This window comes from Macrobrachium rosenbergii, chromosome 21 (genome assembly GCF_040412425.1).
Source record: "Macrobrachium rosenbergii isolate ZJJX-2024 chromosome 21, ASM4041242v1, whole genome shotgun sequence".
Classification (NCBI taxonomy): Eukaryota; Metazoa; Arthropoda; class Malacostraca; order Decapoda; family Palaemonidae; genus Macrobrachium; species Macrobrachium rosenbergii.
The window spans coordinates 32,520,644-32,533,143 of NC_089761.1; the positions used below are offsets into that span (position 1 = coordinate 32,520,644).

The 12,500-nt window shown below is 34.8% G+C and overlaps 1 protein-coding gene across 1 annotated transcript in view; it reads left to right on the top strand.

The window, feature by feature from the left end:
* The window catches only part of LOC136849435 (uncharacterized), a 149,723-nt gene that overhangs the window by 55,182 nt on the left and 82,041 nt on the right, over positions 1–12,500 (top strand). The gene's annotated exons all lie outside the window — the stretch shown is intronic.

Consider the following 12,500-nt stretch of genomic DNA (forward strand, 5'->3'; position numbering starts at 1 on the left):
TATATATGCGTATTCAACAAATTGAAGGAGAATCATGTCACTTAAATAAAATATTACTTATTTTCCATTTAAAAACATAATTTGAAGGATGAGCATCACCACGGTATGTGCGTATGTAGATGTCATGGTGTGCGTATGTACGCATCATTCGAACATGCATTTTCACGCACATACTTCATATGTCTTCAAGAAATTGATGGAGATACCTCATTTCTCTTATATAAATACTGATCCACATTTCATTTAAAAGCATTTAATTTGATAAAAAATTCCCACATATCACGGTGTGCGTATGTACGCATCTTTCACGCATACAAATTCATGTACATACATCATATATATTCAAGAAATTGAAGGAGAAACTTCACTTCTCTTTTAGAAAATACTGATTCATATTTCATTCACAAACAATTAATTTGAGATAAAAATGCCCACATTTGGTTTGCGTATGTACGCATCTTTCACGCATACATATTCATGCACATACATCCTGTGTTTTCACGTTTTCTATATTAAATACTATTTCACATTTCATTTATAAACAATTGATTTGAGACAAAATTCCCTTAAGACAAATAAGACAAACAAGAATATCTGACAAAAATGTGAAATCTGTTTCTGTCTCCGTCAATCTTTCTCTTGTCCAGTCTCTTTTATGAACTAAAATTTAACATTTTAATCGGAAAACGGTTAATTTGTGATATAATTCCTGAACGCAAACAAGACAATCTGGCAAATTTAACAACAATATGAAATCCGTTTCTGTCAATCTTTCTCTTCTCTAAACTCTTTGAAATGGGTTTCCGTCTCTCTGTCAATCTTTCTTTTGTCTAAACTCCTTTAATAACTGCTATTTTAACATTTAACATAAAAACAATTCATTTGAGCTCAAATTCCCTGAACACAAACAAGACAGACTGGAAAATCAACACTGAAATCTGTCCCTGTCTCTCTGTCAATCTTTCCCTTCTTTAAACTCTTTTATCAACTCTTATATAAAATGCTATTTAACATTTAACTCAAAAACACTTGAGATAAAATTCCCTGAACACAAACAAGACTGGGAAATTAACACTGAAATCTGTCCCTGTCTCTCTGTCAATCTTTCCCTTCTCTAAACTCTTTTATCAACTCTTATATAAAATGCTATTTAACATTTAGCTCAAAAACACTTGCGATAAAATTCCCTGAACACAAACAAGACTGGAAAATCAACACTGAAATCTGTCTCTGTCAATCTTTCCCTTCTCTAAACGCGCGCGCCACATAAATACAGTTTGATGGCGGCCTCGCAACAGCATATTCGTGGAAGTGTTCGCATTAGCACAACATTCAATTATACACTCCTTATTGATACGTGAGAGACTTGATTACAATTCCATACCCTTCTGCGCCGAGGGCTATGATTTCGCAATTATACGACTCCCTGTGGTGGCGGGGGTACTGATACTACCCCGATATAATTCTCCTTGTGTTCTAATAATGCATTTACATTGTTTTCTGTGTACTTATTAATTTATGAATTGATTTATTTTCTTTAATGAGTGATCCCTTCTTTCTGAATTTCCATTTACGTTCTGTTACTTCTTTCTAATGAACGCCATATTCTTTGGAAGCTTGAAATTCAAGCCAGCGGCTCCTGTGGTGAGCTTGTTCCATGTGATTAGGGTTCATCTTCTTCTTCTTCTTCTAATAATAATAATAATAATAATAACAATAGCATTGTTTTTGTTCGTACGTCGAATGAAATCTCATTGTTGACACTCTTTCCATGATATAACCGATATCTTGAGACTGCAGCTGACTTAAAAGCGTATGAAACAAGTTCAGAACACGAAGAAAAATTGTTCAGTGTATAAGGTAAACAAACCCTTTCGCGTATGCAAACAATCTTGATGTATGGAAGGGGAAACCGGGAGGTACACAAAAACCGTCCGTGCCTTCAAGTTCTGTGTGGATCTGTCCTCATCTGATGTGCAGGAGAGAGAGAGAGAGAGAGAGAGAGAGAGAGAGAGAGAGAGAGAGAGAGAGAGAGAGCAAAGGTGTCTTAACAGACTGAGAGAGAGAGAGAGAAAGCAAAAATGTCTTAACAGAGAGAGAAGGAAACCAAATGTGTCGTGCGTGCGTGTGTGTGTGTGTGTGTGTGTGTGAGAGAGAGAGAGAGAGAGAGAGAGAGAGAGAGAGAGAGAGAGAGAGAGAGAGAGAGAGAGAGAGCAGGTGTTTCTTGGGAGAGAGGGAGAAACCATAGGTCTCTTGAGAGAGAGCAAAGGCATCTTCAGAGAGGAAGAGAGAGAGCAAAGGGTGCCTTGAGAGAGAGAGAGAGAGAGAGAGAGAGAGAGAGAGAGAGAGAGAGAGAGCAAAGGTGCCTTGAGAGAGAGAGAGAGAGAGAGAGAGAGAGAGAGAGAGAGAGTAAAGGTGCTTTGAAAGATAGAGAGGGTGCCTTGGAGAGAGAGAGAGAGAGAGAGAGAGAGAGAGAGAGAGAGAGAGAGAGAGAGAGAGAGAGAGAGAGAGAGCATATAAGGTGTCTTGTGTACAACATTGCAGTTTAGGTGCCTGAACTGCGTTTACATTTTAGGGCAAAAAGAAATAGACGACCCTTGCTTTTGCACACACACACACAAGCTCAAGGGTGCCTTCTTGTTTACAACATCATTCATTACTCAAAAATACGTTACAGGACTGTGTTTAACCTTTATCTTCAGAGAGAAAGAAAATGCATGCATGACTTTGAGAAATTCAAATTGAAAGCGATTGTAAAAGTCACTGATTTACAAATTTATCTTTTCTTTTCCAATAACTGAACTTTTCTTTCTGCATTTCCTGTTATCTTCTGCAACTCCTTTCAAATGAACGCCATAATATTCTTTGGAAGCTTGAATTTCAAGTCAATGGGCACCTGTTGTGGGTTGGCTCCATACGAATAGGGTTCATCTTCTGAATAATAATAATAATAATAATAATAATAATAATAATAATAATAATAATAATAATAATAATAATAATAAAGAGAGACACAAACTATTAGACAATTCCCATTAGAGATTAATGGAAAACCCTTAAAATGACGTTGACTCCATTGGAAAAACCCATAGAGGGGAAACTCCCGTGGAAAGCTACTGAAAAGTAATTCTTACGGAAAACCGTTACAGATATAATGGTTAGCTCTGTAAAAAGGGTTTCTGGTGGGTTCCTTATTTAATAGAAAGTAAGCTTTCCTCAATGAATAGAAAGTAAACTTTCTTCATTGAATAGAAAGTAAGCTTTCCTTAATTAATGGAAAATAAGCTTTCCTCATACAACAGAAAGTAATCTTCCCTCATTTAATAGAAAGTAAGCTTTCCTTATTTAACAGAAAGTAATCTTCCCTCATTTAATAGAAAGTAAGCTTTCCTTATTTAACAGAAAGTAAGCTTTCCTCACTGAATAGAAAGTAAGCTTTCCTCATTTAATAGAAAGTAGGTTTTCCTCACTGAACAGAAAGTAAGCTTCCCTCATTGAATAGAAAGTAGGTTTTCCTCACTGAATAGAAAGTAAGCTTTCCTCACTGAATAGAAAGTAAGCTTCCCTTATTAACAAGCCCGAGAGACAGTAGAAATGGGACTCTTGCCTCTGATGCAAAATACTTAAAAAAAAAAAAAAATATATATATATATATATATATATATATATATATATATATATATATATATATATATATTAGTAAAAATATATCTCCATGACCTACGAATATCTATTTTCCTGCACATCATCAACGAATATATTTTGAATGCCACCAGCGCTATCAGCAACAAAAAAAAAAAAAAAGAAATAAAAAAAATGTTTCCCACCAGCAACGAAAATATTTGCGAGTAAGCAGCGGATATATTTACCAGCCAAGAATATATTTCCCGTCATCGACTTTGGCAAAGAAATTAATAGAAAAAAAAATTTCCAAATTGCACACAGAAAGTCGACGAAGCGTTATGCCCATAAATATGAAAAAAGGTCTATCATAAAGAGAGAGAGAGAGAGAGAGAGAGAGAGAGAGAGAGAGAGAGAGAGAGAGAGAGAGTACAACCACTCACGGTCTATAAATAACAATGTCTACCTTCCCCCCTTGGGAGAAAAAAAAAACAATAGCAACACGAGGGGCGGGAGAGGTTTTCCCTCGACCCAAAGCCTACACCAACAAGAGTTGTAGTGGACTGAAAAAAAAAATATTATTTAAATGATTCTCATCATCATTGTTATTAATATTTGTATTATAGTACGTATTTTAAATTAGCAAGTATTCGTGTAGGAAAACCTGAAAGTGCATTTATTGTAAAAAAAAAAAAAGTACAAATAAACAGATATATAATATGTACACGTATACGATAAGGTAAAAAATAAATATAGTCGAAGGCACCTAATGGTTTCATAATTGAAAAGCATAAGCTGCAGAATTCTCTAATAATATATATATATATATATATATATATATATATATATATATATATATATATATATATATATATATATATATATATATATGTGTGTGTGTGTGTGTGTGTGTGTGTGTGTACATATATATACATATATATACATAAATACATACATACATATAAACACGATCCATCAAATTGCTCTATGGTCTATAAGCCTCGTATCCCTAGGGATAAAAGAAGCACAAGCTACCTCTCAGGTCATACACGTGGCATTCCGACGAGAGAGAGAGAGAGAGAGAGAGAGAGAGAGAGAGAGAGAGAGAGAGAGAGAGAGAGAGCTGAAAAAGTCATTTCTTATAGTGGCCGATCATCCGGGTATCCATTAAGCTAAATGTCGGATTAGCATTGTTTCCAATGATTGAGATCTACGTGGCCTCTTTTACCTCGACGAGGCCGTCGTAACTATATATACATCCGCACGTCCTCTTTTACCTCGACGAGGCAGTCGTATTTATATATGCTTCGGTAGGTCCTCTTTTACCTCGACGAGGCAGTCGTATTTATATATACATCTGCAAGTCCTCTTTTACCTCGACGAGGCAGTCGTATTTATATATACACCTGCAAGTCCTCTTTTACCTCGACGAGGCAGTCGTATTTATATATACATCTGCAAGTCCTCTTTTACCTCGACGAGGCAATCGTATTTATATATACATCTGCACGTCCTCTTTTACCTCGACGAGGCAGTCGTAATTTCCCCTCTTTATTTATTGGTGTTTTGAGTATACGTCTGTGTGTTTGTCTATTTGTTCCAGATAGCCATTATCTATAATTCATTTTTTTTTTGTCTGTGAGGTATATTAGCTGGAAGGGGATTCAGATGTTGAAAATGAATATTACTGAAAATGAATCATATTCAGTCCACTTGATTCGAAGGCAAGTGGAAATGAGGAGAGAATTATTGTTTTTCGAAAGGATTCAAAAAAGAGTACGGATGTTGTGACAATGTATATATATATATATATATATATATATATATATATATATATATATATATATATATATATATATGTCTCTACTGAATTCCAAGATGAAGGAAAATGAATAACTTCGATTTTTTTTTCAGTTCAGTGGAAATGAAAACAGAAAATAACCTAACTGAAAATTGAGAATTTCAGTCAAACTACATACACTACTGAATTTAAAAGATAAAAAAAAAAAAAAAATCACATTTTCGCAATCAGATTCTTTCTCGTTCCCATCCTATGCAATCTACGCACGGGCAAGACAATCATCTTTGCAACGCGCTGCAAAGATGCAATAATGGAATGCAACGACGATTATCGGATGAATGAACACAAACAGAGAGAATTCTCCAACACAATGAGAACGATTTGCCGAGGCATGCACACAGGTCCTTCCGTGGGATATTATTAGACTAGTTATGAGTCCTACTGGACTTCAGGCGCTAGGTTCTGAAATTCCATGGTTTATTGTGAAGCTCAGGTCGCGAGGGTATTCACACATATGCATATACATGCGCACATGTATACAAACAAGCACATACACAAACACCGTTTTAATTAGGTAATGGGCTGCTGTTGAATCGTTTTTGTATAAACACACCAATGTATTACTGCAGTATACAACCATGGACTTACATGTATATATATAACGATGTCTAAGTATGTATATATATATATGTATGTATATGCATATATATACATACATACACACATACAGTATATATATGTATATATATACATATACATATACATATACACACATATATATATATATTTTGTGTGTGTGTGTAGAGAGAGAGAGAGAGAGAGAGAGAGAGAGAGAGAGAGAGAGAGAGGAGCTCTATATAAATAGCTAATACAAAAAACAAAAGAAACCACAGTCAGTTTCGAGCCACTTTAGTAGAAATCATCGAAGCTCTGAACAATTAAAATCTTTTAATAATAATAATAATAATAATAATAATAATAATAATAATAATAATAATAATAATAATAATAATGACAACAACGAAATTCACTTATTTTTTATTTCCTCTCACGGCTCGTATTTCGCAAGGGCGAAGATACCTCTCTCTCTCTCTCTCTCTCTCTCTTCTCTCTCTCTCTCTCTCTCTCTCTCTTACTCTATCTATCTCTCTCTCTCTCCCCCTTCTCCTCTCTTAGAAAAGCCTGACACGTTCAAGGCTTCTCATTTAATTCGAGTCCCACTCGAGACGAAATGCTTTCGGGATCTCGAGTAGGAGCGCACCTGGCGCGCCCTTCTTCCTTACTCGAGGCCGGGAGCGAATCGAGGACGAACTCGAAACTACTAATCTCTCTCTCTCTCTCTCTCTCTCTCTCTCTCTCTCTCTCTCTCTCGTGCGACTGACTGACTGACTGACATCTTACGAGGGTTTGCACAATTGTACTTTCCGATGACGCTGATTGTATCTTTCATGGAATGGTGATATTATATATATATATATATATATATATATATATATATATATATATATATATAATTTATATATTTATATATATATATTACATATATAATATATATATATGTACACATATATATATAGATATATATATATATATATATATATATATATATATATATATATATATATATATATATAAAGTTAAGTATATCTTAGTTTAACTAGACCACTGAGCTGATTAACAGCTCTCCCAGAGAGGGCTGGCCTGAAGGATTAGATTTATTTTACGTGGCTAAGAACCAACTGGTTACCTAGCAACGGGACCTACAGCTACTGTGAATCCGGAACCACATTATGACGAGCAATGAATTTCTATCACCAGAAGTAAATTCCTCTAATTCTCATTGGCCGGTCGGAGAGTCGAACGCTGGGCCATCAGCATGCTAGCCGAGAGCCTCTACCCACCTCCAATGAAGAACTATATATATATATATATATATATATATATATATATATATATATATATATATATATATATATATGTATATATATATATATATATATATATATATATATATATATATATATATATATATATATATATATATATATATATATAATATATATATATATATATATATATATATATATATATATATATATATATATATATATATGTATATATATATATATATATATATATATATATATATATATATATATATATATATATATATATATATATATATATATATATATATTGACAGCGATCCCCAAACAACACACAAACTAAACGACCCTAAATAATTCGTGAGCTTTCGGGATTAGAATATCATTGACTGGAGAGATGTTTATCGTAATTCACTTAAAAAGTATAATTTAACAGAGTCCAAAAGTATCCGAAACACAAAAATAAAAAAAAGTCAAGAAAAACACATCATCTCAAGTGAAACAGAAAGAGAGAATTAGTGTTTCTGGCGCTAAAAAAAAATAGCCTCCTGAAGAAGTAGAAGAAGAAGAAGAAGAAGGAGACCATTCTCTGCAAAATGGTAAATCCCTTCTGCAGCAGCGTCTCGGCTAGAGGAGCCTTTTCGCCAACCACCACGTGGGGTCTGCCGAAGGGGTGGCTCCCGGGACGAGTGCCAAGTCCGCTGGTGTGTCTCTGAAACAGCCGATGGCACTACCTTAACTTTTTGGCTCTTTCTGTCCTCTCCCTCATTAGCTACATCATTATATGTTGCGTAGCTTAGCCCCCGTTATATAAGAGGCGTCCTGTCTCCTGACGAGACTCGTAGCATCCTCCCCCCCCCCTTTTTTTTTAAGGTGGAGGGGGTAGGTAGGGTGTCTCTGAAACCCATAACTTCGAGGACATACTAAAAAGTATTTATTTTCGTTCCTCCGTGCCACTCGGAATGGAGCCAAACGCTCGCTTGTCTTCAACAGAAAACGGGAAGTGTGCGAGTCCTCTCAGAAAACGGGAAGTGTGTGAAACCCCTAACTGTGGATTTTAATGTAGTGTATTGGGTTTTTTTTTCAAGCCCTCTGGCCCACCTTTCTGCCGCGTTTGCCTGTGGGAGGGAACTGAGGGAGATACTTCGTTTGTTTGTTGGTGGTGGTGGAGATGATTATCAATTTTTTTTAAATGTCATTTCATTCTTGCTAGTTCCTGTGTTATTTTTAAAATTTTCAGGATTATGTAATTAACACCTGATGCAAAACGTTTTATGTATCATAAATTTGTTGTTCAGACATAACTTTTAATGAGAGAGAGAGAGAGAGAGAGAGAGAGAGAGAGAGAGAGAGAGAGAGAGAGAGAGAGAGAGAGAGAGAATGAGCACAGCAGAAAGGGCCCAAATAACAAAGAAGCCAGTTTCATTGTTTTTCTTACTGAATCGTAATCTTAATCTACTCATTTTTGCATGTATACCCTTGTATATTTAATAAATTTGTAAACTTAATATTATACATAATATATCTATCTATCTATCTATCTATCTATCTATCTATATATATATTATATGTATATATATATTATACAAACACACATATATATATATATATATATATATATATATATATATATATATATATATATATATATATATATATTATATATATAATTAAAAAATGTCAAATTAAATCTCAAATATATTTACAATGAACTTCAAATGAAAGAAACAGCTGGAGAGGTAGACAGCATCTTCCAGTGATCGAAGATTTGTCAAGATGTTCACTCAATTCACTTAATTCCCAATTTAAATTTGCATAACTAATCAAAGGTCCCTTTTATTGGCTACTCACTGCGAATCATCAGAAGACTAAGATCACAAAAGAAGAGAGAGAGAGAGAGAGAGAGAGAGAGAGAGAGAGAGAGAGAGAGAGAGAGAGAGAGAGAGAGAGAGAGAGAGATGGATGAAAAACTGCATTAAGAAAAGAAGTATGGTTGTGGTTTTGGAGAGAGAGAGAGAGAGAGAGAGAGAGAGAGAGAGAGAGAGAGAGAGAGAGAGAGAGAGATGGATGAAAAACTGCATTAAGAAAAGAAGTATGGTTGTGGTTTTGGAGAGAGAGAGAGAGAGAGAGAGAGAGAGAGAGAGAGAGAGAGAGAGAGAGAGAGAGAGAGAGAGAGAGAGAGATGGATGAAAACTGCATTAAGAAAAGAAGTATGGTTGTGGTTTTGAGAGAGAGAGAGAGAGAGAGAGAGAGAGAGAGAGAGAGAGAGAGAGAGAGAGAGAGAGAGAGAGAGAGAGATGGATGAAAACTGCATTAAGAAAAGAAGTATGGTGTGGTTTTGGAGAGAGAGAGAGAGAGAGAGAGAGAGAGAGAGAGAGAGAGAGAGAGAGAGAGAGAGAGAGAGATGGATGAAAAACTGCATTAAGAAAGAAGTATGGTTGTGGTTTTGAGAGAGAGAGAGAGAGAGAGAGAGAGAGAGAGAGAGAGAGAGAGAGAGAGAGAGAGAGATGGATGAAAAATTGCATTAAGAAAAGAAGTATGGATTGTGGTTGTGAGAGAGAGAGAGAGAGAGAGAGAGAGAGAGAGAGAGAGAGAGAGAGAGAGAGAGAGAGAGAGATGGATGAAAAACTGCATTAAGAAAAGAAGTATGGTTGTGGTTTTGAGAGAGAGAGAGAGAGAGAGAGAGAGAGAGAGAGAGAGAGAGAGAGAGAGAGAGAAAGAGAGAGAAATGGATAAACAACTGCATTAAGAAGAGAGGCACGGTTGTGGTTTTGGGAAGAGAGAGAGAGAGAGAGAGAGAGAGAGAGAGAGAGAGAGAGAGAGAGAGAGAGAGAGAGAGTAAATCAGACCATGCACGTCGTTTTTCTTGTACTGTTTATTTACATTTGAGGGTGTTTACCAATAATTACTGAGCGGTCTCAAGATTCCCATATTGCAATAATGAAATTATTCAAATGACAAATTACATTTTCCCGTTATACATAACATTTCCGATATCTATGTTATAACTGCTTTAAGGGTATCGATTATAAAAGTACCATGAATTGGATTTATTGTTATATATCTTGAATAGATTCTCCCCTCCTTTCTCTTTTCTCTTTCTGCCCCTCGTTATCTGCCCTAATGTTATCAAATGATATCGTTTTCCTTCTTGAAAGATCTATTCTTATCATGAACCTCTCTCTCTCTCTCTCTCTCTCTCTCTCTCTCTCTCTCTCTCTATCCCATTGGGTTAAGTGATTATCGTTTTCTCTATTGAATCCAGTATTATTATCATGAATCTCTCTCTCTCTCTCTCTTTCTCTCTCTCTCTCTCTCTCTCTGTGCCTAAGGTTATTAAATGTCAATCGTTTTCTCTCTTGAATTCTCCATTCTTATGAATTTCTCTCTCTCTCTCTCTCTCTCTCTCTCTCTCTCTCTCTCTCTCTCTCTCTCTCTCTCTCTCACAGCAGTATCATTTTGAATTTGTCTAAAACAATAATTTATCTCCCGAAGCATGATGCAGTGCTATGCTCGTGTTTGCTAGGCATGTAGATTCCCCCTACCAACCCCTCACACCTCCCCCCACCTCCGACTACCGCCCACCAGTCCACCCACCAGTAAATATGAACAGGAAAGGCACAAAAGGAAAGATCTGTAAGGTGAAAAATAATTTGTAAACATGAACAAACAATCCTGTATATTTACAACTGGAACTCTGGTAACTGTAAACGTCCTCGCCGATGTTATTCCTACCCTGTATGTTTGTTTAACTCTCAGCTGTCTGCATGTAAACATTATTACAGTAAACATAAACAAAAATACAGGTTTAGCTCTATACGTCATTTGTTTACTACAACGTCAGAGATCTAGATGCCTTTGTGTTCAATATTTTTGTGTTTAATATATTACAAGAACACAACAACAATAATAATCTTTATTATGATTTTTCCTAAAATAAAAATATTATTAAAAATAATCTGTGGATCTGCGTTTGCAAGGTCTGAGGTTCGATACCGCCTCGTCGCCTACCAGTCAACCCGGCTGTGAGTGGGTCCCACCATAAGCTAGGAGGTGGGGAAAATAGGGGATGGGGCTAGCATCCTCACTCCTAAAAATTTTTTGAAAACCGGAAGAGTCTAAATATCTATCGTCAAGCCTTCATAAAAAAAAATGTTCAAAGATACACAGACACACATACACACACTACTAAGTATACCATTCCCTTCTTTAGTCAATAAAATGCACAAACACACATACACACTACTCAGTATATAATTCACCTTCCTTTGCCAACAAAATGCGTACAAGCACATACATTACTTGGTATATAATTCTCTGCTTTTGTATATAAAATGGCCACAAACACACACACACACACACACACACACACACAAACTCTGCTTGTGCGTAACTCCCTGCTTTTGTCAATAAAAATGAGGTGGCAACTGTTCTAACACATCAGCGTATATATCGTGTATCAGACCTGACTGACAGCTGCCACAACTGTTTGGCCAATGGAACGCACCTTCAATGATGTACAGATTCATTAGGAGATAACCTGCTTGTTTTTGTCGCAGGCTGCTGGAGTTACATATGTGAGTTAATATTGCTTCCAAAGAATTTTATTGCATTATATATATATATATATATATATATATATATATATATATATATATATATATATATATATATATATATATATATATATATATATATGTGTATGTATATACATACATATAAAATATATATGCATATATATATATTTATATATGTATGTATATACATACATATAAATATATATATATATATATATATATATATATATATATATATATATATATATATATATATATATATATATATATATATATATATATATATATATAAGACAAAATCCAAGAAGGAAAGAGAAACAATGGAGTTATATATGTATATATATAAACACATATATAAATTTATTATATATATATATATATATATATATATATATATATATATATATATATATATATATATATATTTATATATATACACAAATTGGTGTGTATGTGTGTGTGTTTAGTTTTATGAAGGGGGAAATACAGTGTTAATTTTCTGCACAGAAGGCTCATCCACGGTTGAGCAGTTAACACTGGAATGAATTTGGAAAGAATTTAAAAGATAATGACGCGCACAATTGTGGGTTTGTTCCTGTTAAATATCACCGATAC